We start from the raw sequence: 27,284 nt of genomic DNA on the forward strand, positions 1-27,284 counted from the left end.
GAGAGAAGGCTTTCAATATTTCACTGCTTTCTACATTTTCTACAACTGGGAATTGAAAAAGTAAAAAAGCGAGTCAAATCCTGATGCTGTGGTGGAGTCTAGGTCCAAATCTAATCTTTGTGGCTTCAGCCCAGCTCTCCCCCAAAGATTATATGGGAAGCTGCTTTTGTCATTCCTGTCACACGAAAATGGGAAGTTCTAGGAGTTTCATGAGAGCCAGTTTTTATAATACTTCAACCCCAATTACAGGAATTGGTTTTGATAGTTTGCTTGAGATTATAATAAGACTTTGATTTTTTTTTTTTTATTTTATTTTTGCCTGTGATTCAACAGAACCAAGTTTAGTGTTTTGCTCACACTGCCAACTCTCCAGTACTCAAATTTACACAGCCCTTTAACTTTTGGGCATACTTTTATATGTAAAATAGGATGATTTGATTACAGAGGCTTCCCTGAAGCCAGAGGCACTTTCTCTTCCTGTTCTTTGGACATGTATATTGCTTCTGGTATGACAGATATAAATGTCCTTGATCTTCACAAACATATAGCTGGTGGGCGTTATAACAAGTCTCAGCTTGCTGGGAGAAGTCTGTAAAACTAAGAATGTTTTCCGATGTGGATAATAAAATACTTTCCTGCTCCTTTATATGGTTTTAACAGACGTCCAGGGTTCCAGTTCCTCTTAACCTGCTTTCCAGATTTCTTTGGAAATCAAACTTAAAGTTGTGAGAGCACAACTGACTTAGAGGGGTCCAGATTCTGCAGGTTGTAAGCGCTCAAAGCTGGTCAGGACTTGCGGTTGTTCCCAGAGTTAAAGTATATTGAAGACTATTATTTGAGATACTTTTGCCATCAAAGCTTGGATTCATCTCTCTAGGACTAGTAATAGATATTTCATGAAATCTTTCCTTTTGATCTTGCTCTGTGAGATCTGTGGCTCGGCCAGAGATCCAGTTGTCAGGATTTTCAGTTTCATTTTTTGTTTTAAAATGGGTTGGTGTATTTTTTTTTGTTAACCCCCAGTTGAAAACCTTAGCGTGTGCTGGCACATAAAGTTAACACTGGTCAATTCTGACATAAGAAAATAACATGGCCTTAAGTGAAGCATTGACAAGTGTATAAAGACAATATGTAATTTTCTGATTCTCCTCTTCTCACTCCCCAATCCTTCATCCAGCTTTAGGTGAAGGTGATAATAAGACATGGACTTACCTGAAATGAAGCCTTTCTGCCCTGTTAGGTCTTCCTGTAGTACTGGATTTAATTTTTCTGTATTTGGATAGACTGTAGTCTCAACTAGAGTGTTTGTCTTGGTGGCTATCTCATATTTTAGCAGGAATTTCAGCTTGCTTTTCTCACTTAAGCATTATTTGGAATACTTTTGTGGGTCAGTGTTTTTCAGGCTTTTGTAGCTTGGAGGATTTTAAAAACTTCTTCCACGCAGTTCTACCTCAAATGGTGACTTGAAGGACCACAAGATACCTGTTCCGCATGTATCCTTAGTGACTATGTGATGAAGCCTGCCCCATTATTCATTAGGAGTGTCTTTGGCCACCTCTTCATTTGCAACTTGGAATTTGAAAAGCTCACCTCTCCAACCATTCTGCATCTGCAAATTAATTAACACTTATAGTGTTGATGAATCGATCAATTTGATATCCTTAATGCACGAAGGGAGCTTTGCAGGAGTCAAAAGAATAAAATGCAGGAAAACATTTGTGGTCGCTGAGTCTGAAAACCGGCACTCCCAGGATCGTGCTGAAAACCCAGGGTGCCAGCGTGGAGGGATGGGTGCAGGAGCGAGCATCGTCCAGATATGGGTAGGCTTGTAGCCTGGGCTCGCTCAGGCTATAATCTGATAGAGATGTATGGATGGATGGTTGTCTCTGTATGAAGTAATAGTGAAGCGAATACAAAGCTGCTTCAACTCTCAGACCTGTTTATGCAGTTAGATGGCGAAACCAGATCTGTATCAGTCTGGTGAGCAGCTGGCTGGGTCTGTGGAGCTTTCTGGAGCCTGTTGGTTGACTTACCATGTGTCACTTTTGCATATGTACTTTTTAAAACTATACTTATTTTTAAAAAACAGTATCCCACTTAAGTGAAATCAACATAAGTATGATGTCTACAACTCTCCAGCTACCTTTGAAAGAAGATGTTTGCCAGCTAATTTTTTAGTTGTTCCTTGTAACAGGAAAGAGTAACTAAATTTTCATTTATGATTTTTCCTTTTTTTTGCAGGTAATTTTTAGAAGTTTATTTAAATATCTGTTGGAAAAGGAGCTTTATCCTTTTAGCCCTTTCTTAGGCAGGGCAGTCCCTGCTAGCTTTTGAACAAGATTTGTCCAAGAAAATTAAGCCACTTAGTAAAAGCAAACAAATAAAGCAGCACATTTTAAATGAACTGCATTCTAAAAGAAAACATTTTTTTACCCCCACCACCCGCATATATGTTAACATACAGAATTAGTCCTAACCTGCCAAAAGAAGAAAATACACAACACCTTTCAAAGATGCAAATTGACAATTAACAAAACAATAGAGTTCTAGCCTTCCTTTGCTGAGGTGCAAATTGATAATCAGATTGCAATAAAAAGCTGGTGGCTTCTATTTAAGATTTAGTTTGAGATGAAGGCTCCCTACGGAAGAAGGGGAGGGAAAGGGACAAAGTAATGCAACCAGTTCTCTGCTGGGAAAAAGCTGCATAAGGAGCACTGGGATACCAGGCTGATATCAACTGTATAGTTTGCATGTCATAACTGTGACAACAACAGTAATGGCAAGGGGATGGTAAAATTTGGTTATGTTACAGAATTGCAGAGGGCAGAATCTGAGGGGTAACAACCTCTTTTTGTTCCTGTACATATTCTGTGCCCTACAGTGATGTTGATGAGAGAAACTGCAAACCCTGTGATAATTTTTTTCACTTATCTTTGGCAGTCTCACCCTCACTCTGCCCATTAAACTCCGTGTCTTGTATTCATCCTAATGTTTCACATACCCCTGAGCAGCTGCAGGTAACTACCAGTTTATTTTATCCCAACTTGCCTCAGATGTCTTTTATCCTTTCCAAATATGAAATTTTACATAATGATTTCTACTTAAGTTTAAGAGCAAATAAATAATGACAACCACTATCGGCTTTTCTAATAGTAAGTTTTAGTGCCCGGTGCTTGGAAGACGGCAAAACAGGCTTTTATACTGCAGAAAGTTTCCATGTCACGAATTAGAGAGGACATGAGGAATTGGAGATTTGTTTGGAAGTTGTAGTTTGGATGCAAATTTTGAAGAAATGGTCGTAAACTTTGTTTTGTATTTTCCTACCATCTGACTTGTGTCTGTTCTGTGCTTTTGGCCAACTCCAATGAAATTGGTGCCTTAAGTCATGTCCCTTTGTGGCCTGTAGTATTTCTGCCGCTACATACTTATGAGTGTTGCTGGGTTTTAATGGGATTTTTGCTTATTTTGATTTTGGTTTACCAGTGACTGGTTCCCAACGCTATTTACTTTTTAACATCTAATGTCTCTTGAAAGATCTGTGTTGTAGCATGTGTATGTTCATTTTAATTTTGTTCTTCTGAATTCTTTTCACTTGAAGTTTTGTTACTATGGGAGCTGAATTTTAAAAGTAGAAGAGTAATTTAAGGATAAGACCTTTTTAATAATCTGAATAATCTGTGGCATTTGACAAATATATAGATACATAGTCTGTGATTTTAAAGACTGGTTGGAGTATTTGAGACTTTGTTAATTTGAATCCAAGCCGTATGATTAAATGTCCTGGATATCTTGGAAAGTTTCAGCCATAATTATACAATTTTAATGAATTTGTTGCTCTTGAAAATGTTGAGTTGACAGCTGCTTAGGATGAAGTCCTGGATAGTTGCAGCACATGATAGGTAGGGGATTGCAGAGCTCTGAGCATGCTGTGCATTACTCAGTGCTCTCTCAAAACGAAGTTGAAGATTACTCTGTAAATGAGTGGCTGAGCCTTCTCTTCCCGTCAACAGAGCAACTAGATTTTATTTTGTGGACAGCTGGCTAGTAGCAAATACTTGACATCTTCCTTTTATTTGTGGTCAGCATGTGTCAGTGCATGTCAGTCCACCAGGATCGTTGTCACAGCTCTCACCACGCGAGGAGGAATGGAGAAATTTTGGTCGCTGACACTGGCAGTGACAGTACTCTTGAGCCTGGTATTCAGGGAACGTATTAATCCCTCTTCCAGGTGTCAAGATTTAGCACCTCTTATGTATTTTGATTAGCGCTGAATAGGAGATTTTTATCCTTAGTGGTGTAGTAGCTTGTTGCATTTAGATACCATTTATTATGAACTAGATCCTGACATTGAATATTATCTGACTTCTCTGAAAGCCAACCCCTCTAGAGTGAATGTGGTGTTTGACAAGTAAATAATAGTGTATGATGCCCTATGAACGTGTTTTAACCTGCTCCGCATAAGTTTTCCTAGGCTTGATGCATGTATTTAAAGTGTAGTATGCAAGGCATGTAGGGATGGAAAAGTTTGTTTATGCATTCAATGATTTCTTCTTGGGCGAGGTTCATGTTGGTATCATTCTACGCAGCATTTTATTATCCTGCCTCTGGTACAAAGGGGTATGGAATCTGAAGTTTGGGGGGTGGACTTATTTTTCAAATAAAAGCCACTAAGGCCAGCACTTTTGTCCCCTTTCATGTCTTGTGATGTCTGTGTGATTTCTAACCCTTTATTTCTTTTTTCCAGGCTATTCATGTTTGCTGTCGGGCAGGGCAAATCAATTTTTTCTAAGTACTCTTTAATCATAAATCTAGGTGTATTAAGCTTGCTATTACCTAGCCAGTGGTAGTCAGAAACAGGAAAAGGCAGGGGGGAATATCTAGTCAGTACAGCTGAACTGTGATTGGGATCACTGGGCTTCTTGCTCCGTGCACCTTGACTCTTGACTGCAGTGATGCTTTTGGTTTTGTTGGTGAGCCGCTTTTTTTTTTTCTTTTTAATTTTATTTTTTTCATATAGGCTACTTTAGTATTCTAATTAATGTGCTTTGCAATGTCTGTTTTGTGTGCTCTGAATGCTCATTTCCCTTAGCTTACATTTCCCCTCTGGTTTTCAATAAATCTTGGTGCACCTTTGTATCCTGCCGTCTTTTCTGCTCTTTTTCCCTAGAGTGTTAATTCCCATCCCCTGAATATCTGTAAAATCAGCATTTTATTTTTTCCCTCCCGAGCAGCTATTGCCATCAGCTGTTATAAAATAATGGCTTTAGATGTGTCCCTTATAGTACGTTGACCCCTCTGCCTGATTTATCATTAATTTCCAGAGATTTGTTCCAGGCTTGAACTAATTCCTTCCCCCCAGGGTCTTGAGTTAAAAATCATGCCGAAACCCACTTCCTTGTTCTTTTGTACCTGGGATATTAATCATATTGCCACCAGCATCCCTGGCACATGGAGGCATCCCACTACGGTTAAAGATCCTATTAATGTCTTCCATTGGCTTCTGTTACAACAACATTCAAGTTTCTTAAACTTATTTCAGAGCTTGTATCATATCTTGCACACACCCCACACCCCCCCCCCCCCAATGCCCACACTCTTACTTAGTGAAGAAGTAGTATTTGTCTCCCCCAGGTTCCTGCCCGATTACTTCTTTCTACTGCTGCTTCACGCAGTTAAAAGGCGGTGTGCTGACAGTCTGGCCAGAAGATATGGCCATATGCAGTAGAACTTGGGCTTTACCTAGGTAAAGCCCAAGTAGGTTATGGTTTTGAGGCTCGTAAGACCTTCTATGCGTAATTAAGAATATTGAAAGAGGATAATCTTATGAGCGCTGCGACATGGTCAGTCAGTGGAAAGTATTGTATTTTGGGTTGTAAGTTTTCTTCATTTGAATGTATTAGTCTTAGTGGGATGTGTTTGGAACTAGCAGGAAGAAGACATGGTCCCCGGCAAGGCAGTGGACAATGTCTGCTTGGCCCTACTGAGCACAGGACACATTGGTGTGTTCATCACAGGATTGTTGAGAATGGAGGTAAAGGAACGTTAAACCTTGTGACCCATCACAGTGACATCTTCTCCTAAGTTACCTTTTCTAGGCACTGTGAAAGGTATGTTGCATCTTGAAACTTAAAATCATAAATATCAACTAGTCCTTTGGAGATAATTCCCATTAATGTCCTGTTCCTTCTTAAAATTGCAGTCAGCTCCTTTTAGGAAAAGGACTGAGCAGATTGCTGTGCAGGAACCTGTTCCTTCATAGCTGAGGCTCATCCATACCCTCTATTATTTTCCTGTTGCTGCAGTGCAGCCTGGCAAGCAGTTACAAACTGCTGCTTAGGATATGATTGCAAACATGGTGTACCTATATATCTCCCTCTCAAGACAATAGGATCTGTCAGTGCTTGCTACTTCTGAAAATTAACACCCCAGAAAACTAAATGCACCCTGACCCATTATGAATTTTAGCCCTCCTGATATTAAAAAAGAAAAAAAGTTATTTTGACAGTGTGGAAATCCCAATACTGAATTGCTTGATTCAGGATTGCTTTGTACAGCTATTGTAGTGGCTTAGTAACCTTTGATCATATAAATAAAGTGCATGAACATCTATGTATATGAAGCAAAGAATAATGAAATGTATGCTCTAGGTTGCTTCTTGTTTGCAAACCTGATGCTGACTAAATTCAGTTGTAATCTACAAGAATCCACAGGCACATTAGCCAGCAGAGCTAATATGTAACAACAATACAGACAAATAAACATTTTGAAAGGAAAACATCAAGTCCTTACTCATCATAATGTTTATTGAATTAGAGTCTTCAAACACATGGGCTACAGCATAGCGTACAGCTTGCTCCCTGCCTCTGCCCGGTGTCAGAAGGACACGCTGCTTCTGAAGCCTGGAGTACATTTGCCGAAGACCGAAGTATGTCTTGGAAGTTTTGTTTCTTGCAGGGATCTGTGCATAAAGACTCCATTTGTGAGGCAGAAGAAGCTACAAATAGTATGTTGTGGTATGGTTAACAAATGATACCGAGAGCTGTGGAAAAGTCATACTGCCACATTTTCAAGTCTGCTTGCCAGCTTGGGGGCATATGTGGGGGTAAGACATTGCTAGTCATCCCTTTGCACTCATGCCTGGTATCCTTGCCTGAAGTCTCAAATACCTGGAGACATTTTCTAGTAATATTAGGCCAGAATTTTTTTTTAAAAAAGTGCCTAGCCTAAAACAAATTCTAAGATTGATTTATAAATGTTAGGATGAAAACAACATACATTCTGATGTTTTTGTTCTACTTCAGGTCTTAAGTCAGAAGTAGTGTTTATATACCAGCTTTCCCCAGAAACAGGAGGGATAGGGACCTAATAAAAACATAATGGAAGGTGAATTCTCACGTATTCACAGATGTCTAGGAGATGGAGATTTAAGAGAAGTGCAGATGCAATGGCTTGTGTGCTAACAACATCAACAACAGTCTTGTGGTGTGTACAACGTTACCAACTATTGGTGTGTGATAAAGCTGCCAAAGTGATGTCAGCCACTTAGCCATATATTAGCTGCCCTTAAGTGTCACTAATAGCCTGTCTGTCCCTGCTTGGGCTAATTTACCCTGTGTTGCTGAGTTCCGTGTTGTGGAGCATCTTTTGGCTACAGGGCAGATGGACCAGTTTTGGTGTTTGTGCAGTTTCTTTAAGAGTTTTTTTGTTGTGTTTTTTTTTTTTAAACATATCTACCAGTTTCTCATGCCGCTTATCACCATGGACTCCTGCCTCTGCTGGCTCGTGGCTGACTATACCGAGCAAGTGGCATGCGACGGGCAGCATCATGCACCGTTGTTTCTGTAGGGCAGGAGGGTCACTGCTGGTGGTGAAGTGTGGTTGCTGTGGGTGATCTCATGTTTCATTGATGACATCTTGCCTTCAGCTCCTCGGTTGGGGATCACTGCATTGAAGCCACAACAAGGTGTGTGATGGTAGTATGGAAACCAGATGCTGGGGTGACAGTGTTTCTGACAAGGAAACAGTATTTCAGTGTCCTTTTTGGGTCAGCTTTCAACTGCTGCTAGCAGGAGGGGTGTGATGGGCAGCAGCTGTATAGGGATATAACAGCACACACTATATTTCTACTACAGGAAAATATCCCAAGATGCTCAGTTACTACCAAATCTTTCAGACAAAAGGGTCATTTGAGGTTTTGGAGGGCTGGGTAGCTGTTTCCTCTCTTCCTCTTCTCTGTGCATTAACTGCTTTCCATTTGATCTGAGCTTGTGGGAGCACCCATGGTCAGGCATGCGAGCCTCTGGGTTCTTTCTTTCCTCATCACAGTTGCCTGTTTTCTCTCCTGGAAACCTCACACATCATGTTTCTGCTTTAAAACAGTTGTCTCCTGGGCAGACGAAGGAGCACAGTGCTGCCAGCTTGCTTGTCGCCCCTCCTGCCCATCCATGCTGTCGCAGACACCTTGCAGAGTATGGGGAGAGGTGTGGGTGGCACAGTGCTGAGCCGGGCCAGCTCCAAGGCCGGGTGCCTGAAGCAGGACCAGGCTCTGCTGGGCAGAATGGCTCAGGGCAAGCTGCGGGAACAGTATTTTGGACCCCGTGGTGGTACCGACACCCAATAATTTTGGTGTTGTTTGAGACCATGTACATTTAGAATCAAGTCTTACTGCAGGGTCTGCGCTGCAAAGAGAAATTTACAAATAACTTGAAAGGGGGGAAGTCTACAGGAAAGCTGCAGTTTCTGCCTATTTTGGTTAACTGATTCAGCCTTTCGAGGTCATTTAGGGTGGATTGATATGTTCTCATTCTCCGTATGTGCGGCAGTGCAAGGATCCTGCAGATTGCAATAAACGGGGAAAGGGAAGGAGCAGATTGTCCTACCGGAAAGTAAAAGACTCTTTCAGGATTGTGTAGGTTGTGTAATTTGAAGATCAACATTGCTTATGGTGAACAGATGGAGAGGATGATTAGAAGCTACAAGTGCCCTCCTGTGCTATAGGCCCAATGTCAGATAAACTACCTCTACAGAAAATTATCACTTTCTGAAATTCTAGGACAACTGTAGGTTGCATTCTATGAAATTGAGAGAGAAAACTGGTGTGAGGAGGAGGAAAGGATCTAGACTGTTAACTGTGTGAGACTGCAAACTGCCTCTCGGGAAGCTTGGATTCAAGGTGGTTTTAGTGTCTGTGAGTGCTCAGCCTTGTTTTTATGAAACTGTGCAAGAGGAAATTCCCATTATTTCAGTCCTGGAGTTCACTGTGGCTATCATTAGTACAAACTGGGGTGATTTTTTTCCCTCAGTGAGGGCACGCTCACCTGCCTCAGAGGTCTAACAGTGCTGTATTTATTGTACGCCAGGGCACACGTGCTAAAATCTGACCAAATGATGCATCTTGTCACATATGGCTGTAGTGAAAGCTGTAGACCAGTGCATGTATATTGTAACATATTGTGTAGTTAGCATTTAAGGTTGGTTGTGTGGGTTTTTTTCCTTTGTTTTGAAAGATGTATTTAAGGTATCTAGTGAATGACAATGTTGTAAAGCAATGGACAGTGTCTGGGGCATAAATGGTGGATATGCACTGAGCTGACACGTCTTCTCTTGGCTGGGAATGAAGCATCTGACAAAACTACCTGTGTGTCTCAAGGATCCCAGTTAGAATCAATACTGTGAGAACTGGAAGGGCATACAATGGCAGGCTGGAAAATCCCATAATTGGGTAGGTACCTGCTAGTGTCTGACCAGAGCTTGGCAGACAAAACAGTCAGTGTTGGAGCAAGAAAGCACAGCAAAGTCTCTTAATGGAGCTCTTTCTGCCAGTTCTTTAAGGGCTGGGATGAAAGTTCTGCTCAGTAAGTAGAAAAAAAACCTCAAGTCAGCAGAGGGGGAGAAAAAAGTGTATTTTCCCAAGGATAAACCAAACTGAACTACAACATGTAAAAAGGAAGAATTTGGTCATACTCATGCTTAAATCAATGGGAGTTATGCCAGTGAGTTAGGAAAGAAGATGATCAAGCTGTTCATCCACCTCTCTAGCACCAAGGGAGAGCAGTCCTTTCTCCAGCCCTAGAAGCCAAAGTCTTCTTGGGCACCCACAGCAGGCTGAAGAGCCGTGTGTAGCACAGGGCCAAAACCAACATCTGCTCTAATCCTACCTTCTTAAAACGCCAAGGAGTGGTCACCTCTGCACGCTCTTCTTAACAGGAGAGCCTCTGTTCAGGGCCCAGGGCAAGAGCTCCACATGTTTGTGCACATGTGCTCTGGTCCACAAATCGCTCATATACAGTAGATGCTATTTAAAATGTTTTTTAGCAGTGGGTAAGAAGCTGGAAGTGTTGACACATATTCCGTGTACTTAAAAGTAAAAGGTAAAAACATTTTAACCGCTGGCGCCCCTGAGCAGCTTATTCTTGATGGTGGTAAATAAAATGGCAAGAATCACAGAATCATAGAATCGTTTAGGTTGGAAAAGACCTTTAAGATCATTGAGTCCAACCGTTAACCTAGCACTGCCAAGTCCACCACTAAACCATGTCCCTAAACGCCACATCTACACGTCTTTTAAATACCTCCAGGGATGGCGACTCAACCACTTCCCTGGGCAGCCTGTTCCAATGCTTGATAACTCTTTCAGTGAAGTAAAATTTCCTAATATCCAATCTAAACCTTCCCTGGCACAACTTGAGGCCATTTCCTCTTGTCCTATCACTTGTTACCTGGGAGAAGAGACCAACACCCACCTCTCTACAACCTCCCTTGAGGTAGTTGTAGAGAGCAATAAGGTCTCCCCTGAGCCTCCTTTTCTCCAGGCTAAACAACCCCAGTTCCCTCAGCCGCTCCTCATAAGACTTGTGCTCCAGACCCTTCACCAGCTTCATTGCCCTTCTCTGGACACGCTCCAGCCCCTCAATGTCTCTCTTGTAGCGGGGGACCCAAAACTGAACACAGTATTCGAGGTGCGGCCTCACCGGTGCCGAGTAGAGGGGCACGATCACTTCCCTAGTCCTGCTGGCCACGCTATTTTTGATACAAGCCAGGATGCCATTGGCCTTCTTGGCCACCTGGGCACACTGCTGGCTCATACTCAGCTGGCTATTGACAAATACCCCCCCAGTCCTTTTCCGCCTGGCAGCTTTCCAGCCACTCTTCCCCAAGCCTGTAGCGTTGCATGGGGTTGCTGTGGCCCAAGTGCAGGACCCAACACTTGGCCTTGTTGAACCTCATACAATTGGCCTCAGCCCATCGATCCAGCCTGTCCAGGTCCCTCTGCAGAGCCTTCCTCCCCTCCAGCAGATCAACACTCCCGCCCAGCTTGGTGTCATCTGCAAACTTACTGAGGGTGCACTCCATCCTCTCGTCCAGATCATTGATAAAGATATTAAACAGAACTGGCCCTAACAGAGAGCCCTGGGGGACACCACTTGTGACCGGCCGCCAACTGGAGTAAACTCCATTCATCACCACTCTTTGGGCCCAGCCATCCAGCCAGTTCTTTACCCAGCAAAGAGTACACCCGTCCAAGCCATGAGCAGCCAGTTTCTCCAGGAGAATGCTGTGGGAAAGGGTGTCAAAGGCTTTACTTAAGTCTAGGTAGACAACATCCGCAGCCTTTCCCTCATCCACTAGGCGGGTCACCTTGTCATAGAAGGAGATCAGGTTGGTTAAGCAGGACCTGCCTTTCATAAGCCCATGCTGGCTGGGCCTGATCACCTGGTTGTCCTGTACATGCCGCGTGGTGGCACACAAGATGATCTGCTCCATCAGCTTCCCTGGTACTGAGGTCAGACTGACGGGCCTGTAGTTCCCCAGATCCTTCTTCTGGCCCTTCCTGTAGATGGGTGTCACATTTGCTAACCCCCAGTCAACTGGGACCTCCCCGGTTAGCCAGGACTGCTGGTAAAGGATTGAAAGTGCCTTGGTGAGCACTTCTGCCAGCTCCCTCAGTGCCCTTCGGTGGATCCCATCTGGCTCCATAGACTTGTGTGTGTCTAAGCGGTGTAGCAGGTCGCTAACCATTTCCCCCTGGATTATGGGGGCTTCATTCTGCTCCCCATCCCTGTCTTCCAGCTCAGGGGCCTGGGTACCCGGAGAACAACTGGTCTTACTATTAAAGACTGAGGCAAAGAAGGCATTGAGTACCTCAGCCTTTTCCTCATCCTTTGTCACTGTGTTTCCCCCCGCATCCAATCAAGGAATAAAAGGAGAATATGCAGTACCGAGAGGAAAAGGGCAATGGCCAGAATATGACTGTGTATTGTTCTGCTTTTGCAGTTTGGGTATGTGTGTTCATGTGTGTGTAAAGATACCTTACAGAATCAGAATATGCAGCAATATGGAAGATGTTACCGACATGCGTATATAATGTATGGTATTATATACAGAAACTGTTTGTTAAATGAACACTAAGATTGTGAAGTCAGGCACTCAAAGCATAGGAAATGCCAGAATTAGATTTGTCTGCACAACCTTAATTCAGCCCCTTTGTGCATATGCATTATGATACAGTCTTTAATTACATGATCACATATCAGACCACTGAAATGATGGTGCTGACAGAATGAGAAGATATTAAATATTATTTTTTTTAATCCTTATTGTTCGTGTGGCCCTGTGGCAGGCATATTCTTGCACACATTCAAACCCCATCTTAAAAACAGTAATTCCATAATATTATTGGTATAATAAATACATGTGAAAATTAATAACTTCCTATGGACTTCTTTGTGTTGTTTATCACTAAATTATCTGTTTATTGTAAAGATATTAATTGATTCTCACAACATCCATCTTGTTGGCATTGTATACATCTTACAGATGGGGGAAAAAGTTTTTGAAGGGGAAGAGAACAGCCCAATTCACTCAAATGCTACCTATGTAGCTACAGTCGACCTAAATCCTGGCAGCAATCCAGTTCATTTAAATCTGCCTAATTCTGTATATTTATTTGTCTGGGGGGTTCCTAGACCACCCAAAAGTGTTTGAACCCCCATACCCCAGAGGACTGCCCTTGCCACCTGGCTTAGGGGAACCCTGAGGAAAAGCATTTTCTACCCTTCTTCCAAAGCGAAGCTACTGTGCATCCAGGAGGCAAGAGCCACGTGGCAAGCCAAGGCACCAAGCTGGCCTGGCAGTAGGCTAGTAGAGGGGCTTGGCTTTCAGTGGAGTGGTTGATCCCAGGTAGATACAGGCACTTAGCCTTTTCTGTTAGTTACCTTCTCATCAGTTATCATCATGGGAATCTAGCTTAAGCAGAAAGGATTCTCTTGGAAGGCCTCTGTTCAGTCTGTGGAGAGAGGGAAATAGAGTTTCATTGAACTAGACTTCTCCCTGCAAGTCTTCAGAGGTACCTTTCTGCCTCCATTCAATGTGTAGGGAAGGTAACTGCTGTCATAGGCTTCTAAATGCATCTGGGTCAGATCTGACTTTCCAAAGTGTTGTTTTCACTTTATTATAACTGTTTGTATCTTTAAAATATAGCATCAGCTGACTGCAAAATATGGTATCCACAAGTATATGTTCAGGTGTACCAGGTCAGAAAGTGGGGCATGTATGACTAAGGGCTTCCTGCAAAGATTTTGGATTCCTGCAAAACTGTCTTCCTTTTGGCTTGCAAATCTCTGCCACCTTCAATTCTCATATTCCAGTACTTAAAACGAATGAGTTAATGGTCCAGTAGGCAACTTTGTCTTTAAGTATGCAACTCGTGTTCATTCCCAGAGCTGGCTCTTATTGGGTGATATCCTTCTAGAAAAAATTGGAATGTGATCATGTAATTAGAGAGTATTGCAATGCATATGCACAGACTGAATCTTAGCTCATGCTTTCAATAGCTAAATTAGGAATGATTGTACAATCTTAAGTATAGTATTTTGTAATTAAGTATAGTATTTTGTTGAATGCTCACTTTTATTCAGCCTTTTTTAACCAGGGAATTTTTATAATGTAAAGCTGAAAAATAAGAATATTATCCTGTAAAGCTCCACTGCCTTTTCCTTCTCACTGAGGTCGTAAGAGGGCTTTTACTTACAGACACTCAGTAGAGAGCACTGCCACCTGAGCTGGTGGAGTAATTGCTGGTAGTAGGCTATTACTGCTGCACGCGCTGGCCACGAAGAGGTGTTTCTGCTGGTAGTTGTGAACAGCAGCACATGGGTTGAGTTGGTCAGAAGTCCAGCAGTTAACTCCAGGTTGTGGGGGTAGTGTCCTCTGGCAGTTCTGATGCATTCTGCCAGGCATTCTAACTTATTTTTGTCTTTCTCATCTTCACATGTGTTTCTTGCTCCTCTGCTCCTGCCAGCCCCTGTTGCTCCTTTTTTCTTAGTGCTGCTTTTCTGTGCTTTAGGTCTTTCCATTGAGTCAGGTTGCTTCATCTGTCTTTACAACTTGGAAGCAAGCAGAGGGGTGTGAGGTTCACTGTCTTGCTAGTGCTTTCCAGTGCTAACACCTGGGAGCTTTCTGATGACTCGGAAGAGCTGCTGGAGGAGAGGCTTGTGAAGCCTTTGGAGTGAAGCAGGTTGGCACGATAGGGGTGGCGTGCAGAGCTGTGTAGGATGGAGCATGCCCAACATACCAGGCCGTTCAGTCTGTTATGCTGATTGTCAGCAGGTCTTTTCTGCATATGTGCGAACTGAGAGCCTCCCCTTCCCCAGACTTGGACTACGTTCAGGTGGTTGGTAGCGAAGGGCAAGTCACAAGGGTTGCATTCCCCCAGTCATGTTTCCAGGTCATCCAAGAATGGTTTAAGCCAAGTCCTTTCACAGCCAGGGTGACCTAAGAGGATGTGTGGCTCAGGTCATGAACGGTAAGGCATTTAGCCACAGTAGTTCAGTTTTTCAATTTTTGTACTCATTGTTGTGGTAGTATTGGCTGCTGCATCTATTTTCTTAATATAAAATATATATTATGTTGGGCTAACCACAGTTAGGAGTGTGACATTTCTGATGAAGTGGTGGTAAAGGTTTGACCCTCAGTGGTGCACTTCCTGCTGATACTTACAGCAGATATTTGGGGAGAAATGCAAACTACATAACGGAGGCTTTGCAGCATAGGTTGGAGAGAATTCTGTCCTCTGAAGAGGACTAGTTCAGAGGTATAGTGAATTACTCTAAACTTTACTTTGCCTTTTACTCTGGGGCTGCTTTGCTGACTGGTTGCCTGTACTGCAGTTGCTAAAGTAAGAAATACTGCTTTGCATTCAAGGAAGCAGACTTTCATGGTTGCATCTGAAAAAATTGTCATAGCTGAAATAAGCAACATTACCAGCAATATCAATTTTCAAAAATAATCTGTATTAAACTATTATAATTCCAGTTTGGGGTATGTAAGGTGCAGCCATATTTGGAGGTTCTAGTCAGCCTGTTGTATTGGTGATTATATACTGCGAGGAGGGATGAGGGTTTGCTGCTTTGCCAGTTTTAATAGAGGCGAGGTAACTAATTCGATTCTAGATACTCTCATCATGAGTTGCTTGAAGGTGTTCAAATTTGCTTATGAAATAGTCCCTTCTGAGCTAAGGAGATGGAAATGAGACACTAAAAGGCTTTCTTGAAGTGCTTCCATGTTTCTCAGCTCAGAACATCACATTTGATATTAATATTAGGTACTGAGGCAAAGTCATCAAGTAGAAAAGGGAGGAAATGTAGAAATAGTCATTTTCTTGTGTGTTTCCTCAGGATGCTATTTTGAGGCTTTAAAAAAAATTCATGCTTTGCTGATGAGGCTGCTGTAAACCAGGGAAGTGGCAGATGTAATTTAAGTCCCAGGGCCCTGCCCTAGAAGAGGTCCAATACTGGCAGCATACATATTGCTTATATGAAGGCGAACAGATGGATACATTTGGTCAATTCTGCCGATTTCATATGGAAACCTTCAGAATTTTTCTTACTATTTTGAGTGGAATACTTAAATCTGTTATCTGCTGAGAGTCTGTACTTGCCTGGGATGGGTGCTTTTGTAGCTTTGAGCAGGGAGCATTGCTTTACTGTGGAAGTCTTCAGATCAGATATGTTTATCTGACTGATGGAAGTTTCCCCCATTCCCCCCCCCCCCCCCCCCCCCTCCCCATACTCCAGGACCAATTCAGCTACTGGAGGAGTGAGCTGGATTTTGTTCAGCTTCTGTGGCATGAGAACTGTCAGCTGAGTCTTAATCATGGAGTTATTACTGGTAGTGAAAATGCAGGAAAGAGAAGAAATCCAGCTTGCTTTTCAGATGCTAGATTGATTGCAGAGGCACGTTTTGGTTATTGTTGGGGTGGGGAGGGGAGAGGAAGGAGGAGATGGGGAGAACAAAAACATCGTATTTTCTTTAATTAAGAAAAACACTAATTTTCTGATACTAATTCATGCTAAATTCTTGCTGACAGTTTTTGATGTTTCCCAACTCAAAACAACTGAAAGCAATCAAGTGAAGGGAGAAGAATGGAGAATCAAAGAGGAGGGGTGTAGCTGTATTAGAAGAACACAGCTTGAAGTGTTAATACTTTGTCTGAGGGGAAAAAAAAGGTGGGATTAATCTGTAATGCCTGAAATTAGCCTGTTTTGACTGTCCTCATAGGTTAGTGTGCGTGCACCTGTGTGCACGTGTGTAATGAGCTAATAATGTATGTTATCTATTGCGTCAAGGAAAGAACTGGCGTATGACTAAATCATTCTAAAAGTCTATTATACCGATGTGCCAGTATCTGTATTGTCATCTAGCTGTCTTTTTTCAAGTGTATAGCATATAAAAATACATACATCAAGCATTTAGACACTATCAATGACAGCTCTGTTCAGTATCAAAGTTCTTAAAGAAACTCTTCTCTTGCAGTTGGAATCATGTAAGAAATGGGATACTTTTATCAGAAAGTTTTAGCTTTAAAGCTTTCCAGGAAAGCTGTAAACAAAGCAGGAAAAAAATTGAAATCTCTGATATTAAAAGCATGCTTCTATGAAGATTGCAGTTGTGTGAGTGCTCATTTCTTTTTTAAAGAAAAAAATTTCTTTGAACCATTAGCGACAATAACTTTCATTGAAAATGGGGGTTAGAAAAGAAGAGTAGAAGCCGAGCTCATTGGGAAAGAGAAAGAGGGCTTGAATTTGATAAAATAATTTCTTCTCTGTTCCCATCTCATGCTCTTGAGCTGCATACTTCTCACAAAAACAACTCCACCCGCTGTTGTAGAAAAAGGCCATCTCTAGGTACCTTCTCTGGAGGTTTTGTTTTGATAGTGCTAGTGCTAGTTTTGGGGATTAACATGAATAGCCCCATCAAAGTTTGTTAAGACGTGGTACCAATACAGAAAGATCCATGTACACTATTTAAAATACACTTGTTAACAGAGATTTAACAGTCATTTCATTCTCCACTGTTCATCACATTCACACATGTGGGATGGGCATTAACAGATTGAGCTACATCTTTTCATTTCAATTCTGCGGCAGCATCTCTTTGCAGGAATATTTTATGTGGTAATAATTTTCTTCCTATTACAGATTTTCTAACTATGTTAATGGCAGTAGACTGGCCACAGAGACATTCGTGAGAACTACCTTTGCAGTGACATTTAAACAATTTATTTGATCTTGCTTTAGCTTACCTGCTCATGCCTTTTTTACTCTGTTGTCGACCTTAGGAGAACTTTGTGTATAATCATGGGTCTTTCAATCACATTTAACTTAACAAAATGGTATGCAAATTTCTGTGATATGTCATTTCTGAACTCTTTGGGATTTGTGTGTATGCTGTCAGGTGGATACCCCTTGGCTGCATGGGCGTGTTTGAGTAGCAGCTGCCTGGCAGCTCCAAGGCCAGTTGTAGAAGGCAGTGTGTCTTCGCTGAGAATGCTCTCTTTTATGGGTATGCAGTTGTTGGATGTGCCTTGACTTACCCAAAGCAGGAGGTGCTATCAATGGCCTTTTTTGTGTGTGTGTTTGTGTGTGTATGACAATGGAAAAAGCAGAGCAGAGAAAGGTTGATGGCAAGGGGGGAGTTCTATGTATCTCACACCTACCATTGTTGTATTGATCATCTTCTCGTCATTTAGAGAAACTGAAAGTTGTGGATTTGTGCCTGAAATGTGTTACTGGTGTGGGAGTGCTCTTGGCTAAAAGCCTTTTAAAATGAGGACTTTTGCTTTGTGAGGGCGTATCTTGTCCTGTGCTTGATGTAGCTTTTCCCATACTGGACCATGTGTAAGAGTCTTCTTAGGATGAGAATGGTTAAAACCAATTACCACTGGCACTATAGTTGTTAACACTTATATCAGTTTCTATCAGAATCTTGTATCAGTTTCTATCAGAATCAAAAGTCCTAGTGTAGTGGTGTTATAAAACCATCCAAGCCAAAACCAGGGAAACTGAAAGGCAAGAAATTAACTGAATTAATTGGCAAAAAATATATTTATCAGCTTGTTGATTTTTAGTATAATTCATGGAAATGAATTCTGTGAAATTTTCACTCTGTGACAGCTGATTGGGTGGGAAAAAAGTAGAATCACGGCTGAATGTTTACATTGAGAGGAACATTCCCATTCGTTAAAAATAAAAACCTTGGACACTAACATCACTGAAATGTGTGTATGTGTGTTACCTGCTGTATTATGTCCCCTACCTGGGAAACACTTGAAGCACATGATTAATCTCTTCAATTTCTGTTGAAATAATAATGCTTTTTTAAACCAAAAGATAAGTCCACATGTTTTAGGTTTGGCTTTTTCATAAACAGTTGTAGAATGAGGTGCAACTTATTCTGCTGGCTATATTTCATGCCTTTTCATTTCCTAATCCTGGTCATGAAAACTGAGTTACTACCTCAGAAAGTTACGTGAAAAGAAAGCTGGTTGCTTGGATGGGTCATACTGCTGGCCTTAACATGTGTTTGTGCACAATGTGTTGTTACTGCATTACTGAACTGGATTCTTTGTCCACATGTAATAGCCTGCCTACAAACGATAATAATCACTGTACGTGTCACGTTCGGTTCTCTACAGCACTGAAGCTCCTCCGTCAAAGGGGAAAATTCAAAGCAATCATCAGTTCTCCTAAAATCACCAGTTTTGGTTTCCCTGTTCGTACCAATTTAGTGTCTGGGTCTGATTTTTCCATTATCCTGCATCTTGTATATAACTATGGTTTGCTGTCAGAAATGAGTAGTCCAAGGATAAGACAAGGGAAAAATCAAGCTTTCTGTCCCTGGGGTAAAGGAAATTATACGTAGTTCAACTTTCTCAAGTGACAACATTCATTAGGCTGTTGCTACAGACATCTGTATGTAGGCACAGATAAGTTGGTATTTTCTGGGCAATTCCAGTAATAAAATCCTAACTCAATGTTTACAGAAGATGTTTAAGCTTTTTTCAGTGATTCGTTCACATGTAGCTTTTCTTTAAAAAAACTTTGATGGAAATGTGCAATCACAGAAAGCTAAACTGAGGGTCCACTATGAATTTCCTCAGATTTCCTTCTTCTTTTGCCTCCTTCCTTTGGACATGGGTGTGGGTCCTGCTTAACATATACTCAACCTGTGTGTACATTCTGGGTGCTCCCATCTGGGGTCTGCGTTAGTACCAGCTCCGCTGTTGCCGTATGAAGAGCACCTTAGCCATCTCTCTACCGAAAAGACCCAGAGTTGAAGATATGAGTGTGGGTAGGGAAGAGGTAGTCCTTTGCATTTATTTATTTATTTCCTTGCATGATTTTTGTTTTGCTTTTTTGGTTTAGTTTTATTTGTTTGGGCAAGTTTCTTGCCATTTACCTTTGCATTTGCATTTCCTATTGATTGGCAATTTTTAAACTGTTTATTGTGCTCTTTTGTTTAGCTGTTCAAGAGCTAAAACAAAAGCCACCAGGCCCTGTGAGGGACACATTTGCATGCGGCGAACGTTGCCCGAGGAAAAAGTAATTGCTAATGCATATTTATGTGGCACAAATTTGCCATTTGTTTATGCATAAAATTATCAATAGTGCAGGGCGGCCCAGCCGTAGAAAATGGTGACCTTTTTAGCTTAATAAATAGAAATCAGCTGTTATTGTGAAGAGATCAGCCATTTATTCTGTGTTGAGGGACACTGTCGGGAAAATGTAGATTGGTGCCGGCAATATCATTAAATGGAAGGCCAGTGACCCTTTCGGTATAGTCTATTATACTTTATCTAATAGGGGATAAATGACTCTGGTTGGCAAATAGATTAAAAAAAAAAAAAGGGAGAAAAAAGAAAAAAAGAAAAAAACCAACCCCACCTCTCCAGACTTCTCTCTTATTCCGCAGCCATATGAACAGGTAGATACTGAGGAGGTAATCTTGCACACACCAGCTGGTATTTTTCTAGCAGAGTGACTTTAAAAACAAACAACAACAACAAAAAAACCCCAACCCCCAAGCCCACTCTGTTTAGACTAGTTTTGACTGTTTTGGAGTGGGAAAAACAACCAGAGCCAGCCTGTGATTCTTCCTAGTTCATGCCATCAAAAGCAATGTTCTGAAAGGCCCGTACAAGGATCAGATTTTGGCTCGTGAAATGAGAACTCATAGTTTGAAAGTAGGAGGTAGGGTCTTTTCTGAAGACAACAGGTTTTCAAAACCAGTTATGCTTTTTTCTTACATGCATTCAATTTTTTAAGAGTGGATAAAAATTTGCCAGGTTATACCCCAAGACACTGAAGACCTCATCTGCTGAAGACGTAGCAACACAGTTTTCGTTATGCTGCTCCGCTAATTCACCTCAGTCTTAATGGGGAGACTTAAGACTTGAAGAGTTAAAAACTAACAGCCGTAAGCCTCAGGAAGTTCTTGTGAAAATGAAAGTATACGCAGAAAACCTCATGTTTCTATGTTTCTCTCATTCTGTTCTCTATAGTGCACTGCACCGTGCATAACTGGAAGCAGCTTTAACCACCCCACAGGTGAAATGCGGAGAGATGTGAGTCACAGTGACTGTAAATGGTTGCGTTTTCTGTGCGTACTGTGTGGTGGGCTGGGCATTTGACTTTTTTTTTTTTTTTTTCCTCCCTGAGAAAGATCCAGCAGATGTTTGCAATGGCAGTATTTTACTTCGCAAAGGCTATGTTAGATTATGAGATAGACTTATCTGCATATGCAGCCTGGTTAGGTGAGATGAGATCCCACCTACCACCACTGCCCACCTGCAGAAGATGGAGGCTGGCCTCTGCCCACCCTTCTCCCTTGTGCCTTCAGAAAGTCCTGCTGTTATTCTGTGCTGGGGAAGGGCTGATCAGAGTAATTTGGGGGCTTTGCTCTCTTTGCTTCTTAAAAAAACGATCACAAGCTAATGTTGTCATAATCACGAAAAGCCACCACAACGTTTGCCACTGAGTGATGTCGTCCTGGTGGCCTCAGTAAAGAGGCAAAGGGTTGAACAGGACAAATGAACTTGCAGATTGCATGAGAGGAAGCCTCTTTGAGGTAAGGTTGTCTGGGGATGATGGTGTGGAGGTTGTGGTCAGAGGCAGGACTTCTGTCTTGAAGGCTGTTGATCTGTTTTCACCACTATTAAAATTCAGGGAAAGTTTAAAAAAAATCATTTTAGTAAAATATAATACAATACATAAAACTTAGTATAGGCTATATTACACATTTTATGATGTATTACTCTCTATAATAATGTTGTAGAAGCCTTTGTAAGAATGTGTGCTACAGTTTGAGACTTCTTCATACCTAAAATTTTCTCTCGTATTGAGACAGTTTTTTGGAAGGGGTTTCTTCAATCTCCTGTTTGTACTTTTCCATGCATTTAACTCTTCTGCACAGAGCTCTTGCCTGCTTCTGGAATGCTGCCCTTGCAGTCCTCCCAAATAATGGTCCCCAAACTGTGTTGCTGTAGAAACGAAAACATTGTAGGACATGTGATGGAAATAGAGAAGAAAGTCGAAGAAAGAGCTAAAAGTATATATTTTCTTAGTTACATCCTATGGATCCCATAGTTAAGATGAAAGTGAATTTAATTGCGGAGTAGGATCTAGGTTTCTTCACATGGCAAGAGGTCCTTTTTTTTTTTTGCTGGTTCTGTCACTCCACTCAAGACCATAGCCAAGAACCACAATTTCTGAAGTCTCTATTAATGTTTGGGTATTACCTTATCTTCTTGTTAATAAACAGTTGTAATTAGGTGGTACTTTACCTTTACAAACACATTTTTGTTTTTACTTCAATAAATTAATTAAGCTTTGCTTATTCCAAGTAGATCTGATTTTTCCAAAGGGTCTTTTCCCATGCAGGTGTCTCCAGCTCTGCTCCTGAAAAAAGATATTCCTCTACATGTTAAAGCTCACAGCCAGTTGTTAGCCTCAGTTTTGCTTTTTCTTTTCTAACAGTCATAAAACAACCCTTTTGAGGTGTGCTGTTTGACATAATCTGGAAAGTTTTATGTAGATAAAATTAAAAAGTAAAAAATGCTTAAGTCTGTTGTGTGGGAATAAACTGGGGGCTGCACTGTTGTAAACTAATCTGGATCCAGATGAGATTCTAGCTCAGGATATTATTTATTATTATTTATTATTGTTTATTATTATTTATTACAGCTACTGTTGTTATTACTACTGTTTTTTGTTGTATCTGTACCTGCCCAGGCCTGGTTGTGGAAGATACTGTTTTTCTGTGCTAAGTACAGGGAAATAGAAAGCAAGGCTTCTTCAAAAATCTAGAAATATCTAGGTTTATGGAAAATCACAAAAGTTTTGTAAAGAGGAGTTGGTTAAGGGAGGAGAGACAGGACAAGGATGAGCAAGTATCACTGATCAAAGTTTGTAGCAGAAAAAGCACAAGAATGAGCAAAAGGAGTATTACTTTTTCTTTATATTCTGCTTATATGAAGAGGACAGGGGGTAGCACCGTGCCTTGGTTCCAGGTTGCTGGGAAAGACAAAAACACGATGGGGAATATTTGTTTACTGTAAACAAGCCTTACAGGTCTGATTGTCCTGTGACCTGTGTTCCTTGTCCCGGGACCTCATCCTAAGTAGGAGTGAGTTGGGTGGGGCTTGTTCTTTCCTCAGCTCCTGGTGCATATCTGCTGTATTAATAGTGTGTTTGGTTAGGGAAGGAAGATAAAGGACAAATTTTATATTATGCTACTTAGTTGATGAGTGTTTAATAAGATAACCAAGTAACAAGAGTTAAGCATGTTATATTTTCTGGTTCTTTGAGATGCTGGTAACCAGGTAGTCTGATAGGTCCTGCAGATCTTGACCTTTCTTTGTAAAAGGAAATTTTGATGACTTATCCTCACTGAAGAGTGGCTTTTCCCCCCTTCTTCAACATAGATTTATTTGAAAAGCCCATAGAGATATTCAACTTTCTAAAAGCAGAAATTCATGTTTGAGGAAATTTCTATACAAAATATAGACAACATATTTCCGTTTGCTCATCTGATTGCTCAAAAATAATATAGGAAATTGAGGTTTATCTTTACAGTTTGCCTGCAAGCAGAGCTCAGTATGAACCAGGGATGGTTGTCTTTTGAAACCTTGTGCACTAGCCTTTTATTGGTGGTAGTCCTATGTGCTGCTGCGTTTCATGGAGCGCTCTGAGCTTTAGGGCTGGCAAAGAAATTCCATCAAGTTAAACCAGTAAAGTGCCTGGTTTTATATATTGAGGTTACTGATTTCAGAATTTGGTTGGGTGTGTGTTTTGTAGTTTAAAAATAAAATAAATTCCTGTTTATTGTTATTCATATATATGTTTCATAGTACATATTATTTGTTTTGGTTAGACTAGATTGATATTAATAGATTGTAACACAGTTTAGGGATGCAAAACCTGACTGAAAGGACAGCCTTCACACCTGAGCTGGTGCGGACTTTGGCTTGTGTGAACTTGGCGTGTCATGTCACAAGTATGGTCTCAGACTTGCTTATGCAACTGTGTTCATGTGGTCCAGCTAAACAACAGTAGTACTAGAGATTTTTTGTTTTCACAGCACTGCTTTGACGTGCACATAAAAGTTATTTCCCCAGTTTTGCAACCAGGTAAACTGAGGCACAAAGCTAGTAACGGGGAGCCTATGGCTAGGCAGGGCCACCTGGGTCAAACAGTCCAGTTGCGCTTTTCCATGCAACAGTGTCACAGGCCTCTGCAGAGGCGTCCCAGCTCCCACTTCATGCATCCCACACATGTACACCTCGTGCCACAAAACACTTCTCCCCTCTCTGCTGAAGGCGTGGGGATAAAACAGCAGCAGCCATAACTGTAATAGGTGCCCAGAGAGATCTGGGGTGCATTGCACTCCTGAACTGTGGAGGGTGTGGTGGGGTTTGGGAAGTCATGCTGTCTAATGTTAGTCGTTGAAGTTCTGGGCTTTGTCATACCTGGGGGAGATGCCACTCCGTCACCCGTGCAGGAAGCTCAGGTGCAGCTCAGAGAGCCTCTAGGCAGGGGTCTAAGTCATGGAGTAAACGTGTGAGTAACCCTCCTACGTACAGGGTGACAGCTGAGAGCAGAGGCAAATGCAGAGGACTTCTTGCTCCCAGTGCTGTACTTGCACCACTAACCATGCTAAACGGGCTAATCATGCAAGCATGTTAGGCTGGGGATATAAAAACAGAATAAAAACAGAATCAGTGAGTGTAGATTAGCTGTTTAAACACTCAAGAGAAACAGAAATATATAGTCATATCTTTCTCCTAGTTCAATCTTTGTATTGATTTACCATGATAAGAGGTGCCACTTTAGTTCTAATAATGTCTACTTTTATTTTCTTTCCTTTTTTTTTTTTTTGCTATTACATATTTCTATGGCAGCTTTTCCATGTGATATATTTTGGGTCACACATTAATTTACACCAGCCTCAGTTCTGCAAAAAAGAGTTCATGAACTAAATGAAAAGGAATGGGGAGGGGGATGTCTAGCAGAGCCCAGGCTTTTGTTTCATGTTTTGGATGTATTTTCTTTTTAAAATAAAATTGTTGATATGCATTTGCTTTTATTTTTCTAGCCTTCCTCTTGCTGATGACCAGGTTCCTGTTTGATCCTGTTTACAAGCTTCCGAAGATTGAAAATAACCCCAACTCCTCTGCATTGGGTAGGAAAACAAAACCATATAAAGACATACGGCAATTACTCTGGAGGGCTAGCAATATGGAAGAGTGTAGTATGAAGGAAGAGCTTGTGGAGAAAAAGGAGAAGGTTACTAGGTTACCACAAAAGACATTAGTGTACACAATTTTTCTCACCCACTCTTTTGGACTGGTGAGGAGGGGGAGGAGTGGGCATATCAGCAAGTAAATAAGGATATTCTCCAGCGTGTGTATTCCCAGTGTAAATGTTTTAAGTTTATCTATACTTTCTGTTACTCATTCAAGCTGCTTTGCAGTTCTATTTCAATCTATTCAAATCCCCAAAAGGATAACTTTAAAAGATTTTTTGCGTTTGGGGGTTTTTTCTCTAAAATTTACTGGCAAGATAAAGAATTTTCCCTAAATTACTATAAACTTGTGGATATATGTGCAACATTTCAGTAGTATTGATGTGTAAGTTTATATATCCCAAGTACTAAATTTTTACAAATACTTTATAAAATGGTATTTCTTGCAGCTAGGGAGAGTTGATGGGGAACAATCTGGTTAAATGTTGGTTTTGGCCTGATAGGAGACTCAGATACAGGTAATCCCATGGTTAATGTGTCTGCTCGATCCTGTAGTAGTCTTTGTGCTTAAACTGACTGCCATGAATACTAAATGTTTGCAGAATTAAGGTTTCAAAGACAAGCACCTCCTTTTGGTAGCATGGTTTTTATCTTGTTATTGTGGACTTACTATTGTGGAAGAATATGGACTTTAGGTTGAATATGTCAAATGCTGTTGTGTGTGATGAGTTTGTTCCGAGGGTTAGGCTTCACCTAGCTTGACGAGGTTGCTATCATAGTCATGTATTCTGGTATGATTCGTGCCTTTGCAAGGCGAGGGCAATTGCTACCACATCAGGATTAGAAATGCAGCCCCAGTGACAGGTAACACGTATGTCCAGTTTTCATGGGTGGAAATGAGGAAAAAGTGTGGAAGGCAGTAGAGAGCCAGGGCCAGCGTAACTGAGGATTTAGGGCCAACTCTCAGATGAAACCCTGGGACAGCCTTCTCGATTTCAGTAGGATTTTGTCCACGTGCAGAGGGCTATTCCACTGTTCTTGTGGGGACAAAATTTCTAATTAAGTTTGAATGCAGGATTATATGATTGACTGAGAATGTTCTGGTGTAAATCAGTGCTTTTCTGCTTTGTAGTGAGGCCTTAGACACTTACGTGAGATGACAGTCTAAGTCATGGTATTTTAAATTTATTGATTCAGATACGAAAGTTTTATGATTCACTTTTCTCTTTCTAACTGCCCGAAGTCAGTTGTGACTCTTCTAAGTAAGCTTATCAAAGAAGAAATCACTAATTTACCAGCCAGTGCTTAATAATCAAGGAAGTGAAACTTCTACTTTAGAGAAAAAAATAATATCCTTTGCTGAGTTGCTGAATGATTTTTAAATAATAAAAGCTTACCATGTATTGGGCAACTGATTTCTTTTTTTACTATTATTATTTTTTAAGACTTACATTCTGAGAGGGGTCACTAGCCTTTGAGAATTGAGCCACTTGGTTGACAAATCTGTCCTCTAAATTGAACAGCATTAATTAGAACTTTATGCTGCAGATTCTTACTCTTTAATGTGGGTGGTGGTATCAACAAAAAAGTCTAATGAATTTGATTGAAGATGATTTTAAAAGGTCTGCCACCTGTAGATAAAAATGTGCATTACTACACATGGTAATTATCAAGACTGAAGGCCGTGACATGATCCATTGACCTTTTGAAATCAAAACACTTACTGTAAAGAAAAAAGGCACCGATTTCTCTATCTATGTTAATATAGGACATGTCTGTATATTCAACTATATCAATACACTGTAATACATCTAGGGGGAAAAAAAGATACTTTGGATTATGTTAGATCCAAGTTTCCTGTCTTCTCCTCTACAGGCTTGTAAAGCTCTTGCTATTTTTGTATGTGTTGAGGGATCTTTTTTTGGTCTAATGAAATAGATTGCTAAAAATATTCAGGTGTCTGAGACAGCAGCAAAACATCTCTGAGCCACCCTACAAAAATAAACTAGTTTTGTGTGTGCAGGATGAAAAAGAAAGTGTACAGGAACAGATTTCAGCTTCAGGCTTTCTATAGGGGCATTTGCAGTAAGAGAGGGGAGCAATAACCCAGCAACTATCATTGTAAAAATTATGAAAAGCACTTTGATGGGCCTTTTTAAAGTCAGTTCACCAAACAGGGGCCAAAGCAAAAGCCTGAAAGGCAA

At 41.1% G+C, this 27,284-nt stretch overlaps 1 protein-coding gene across 25 annotated transcripts in view; it reads left to right on the forward strand.

The window, feature by feature from the left end:
* The window catches only part of SOX5 (SRY-box transcription factor 5), a 723,931-nt gene that overhangs the window by 208,668 nt on the left and 487,979 nt on the right, over positions 1-27,284 (forward strand). For all 25 annotated transcript variants that reach the window (XM_075506020.1, XM_075506208.1, XM_075506234.1 and 22 more), the window contains one exon: positions 24,931-25,017. The gene's annotated coding sequence lies outside the window, so the exon portion shown is untranslated. The remainder of the gene's footprint in view (positions 1-24,930; positions 25,018-27,284) is intronic.

This window comes from Mycteria americana, chromosome 1 (assembly GCF_035582795.1).
Source record: "Mycteria americana isolate JAX WOST 10 ecotype Jacksonville Zoo and Gardens chromosome 1, USCA_MyAme_1.0, whole genome shotgun sequence".
Lineage (NCBI taxonomy): Eukaryota > Metazoa > Chordata > Aves > Ciconiiformes > Ciconiidae > Mycteria > Mycteria americana.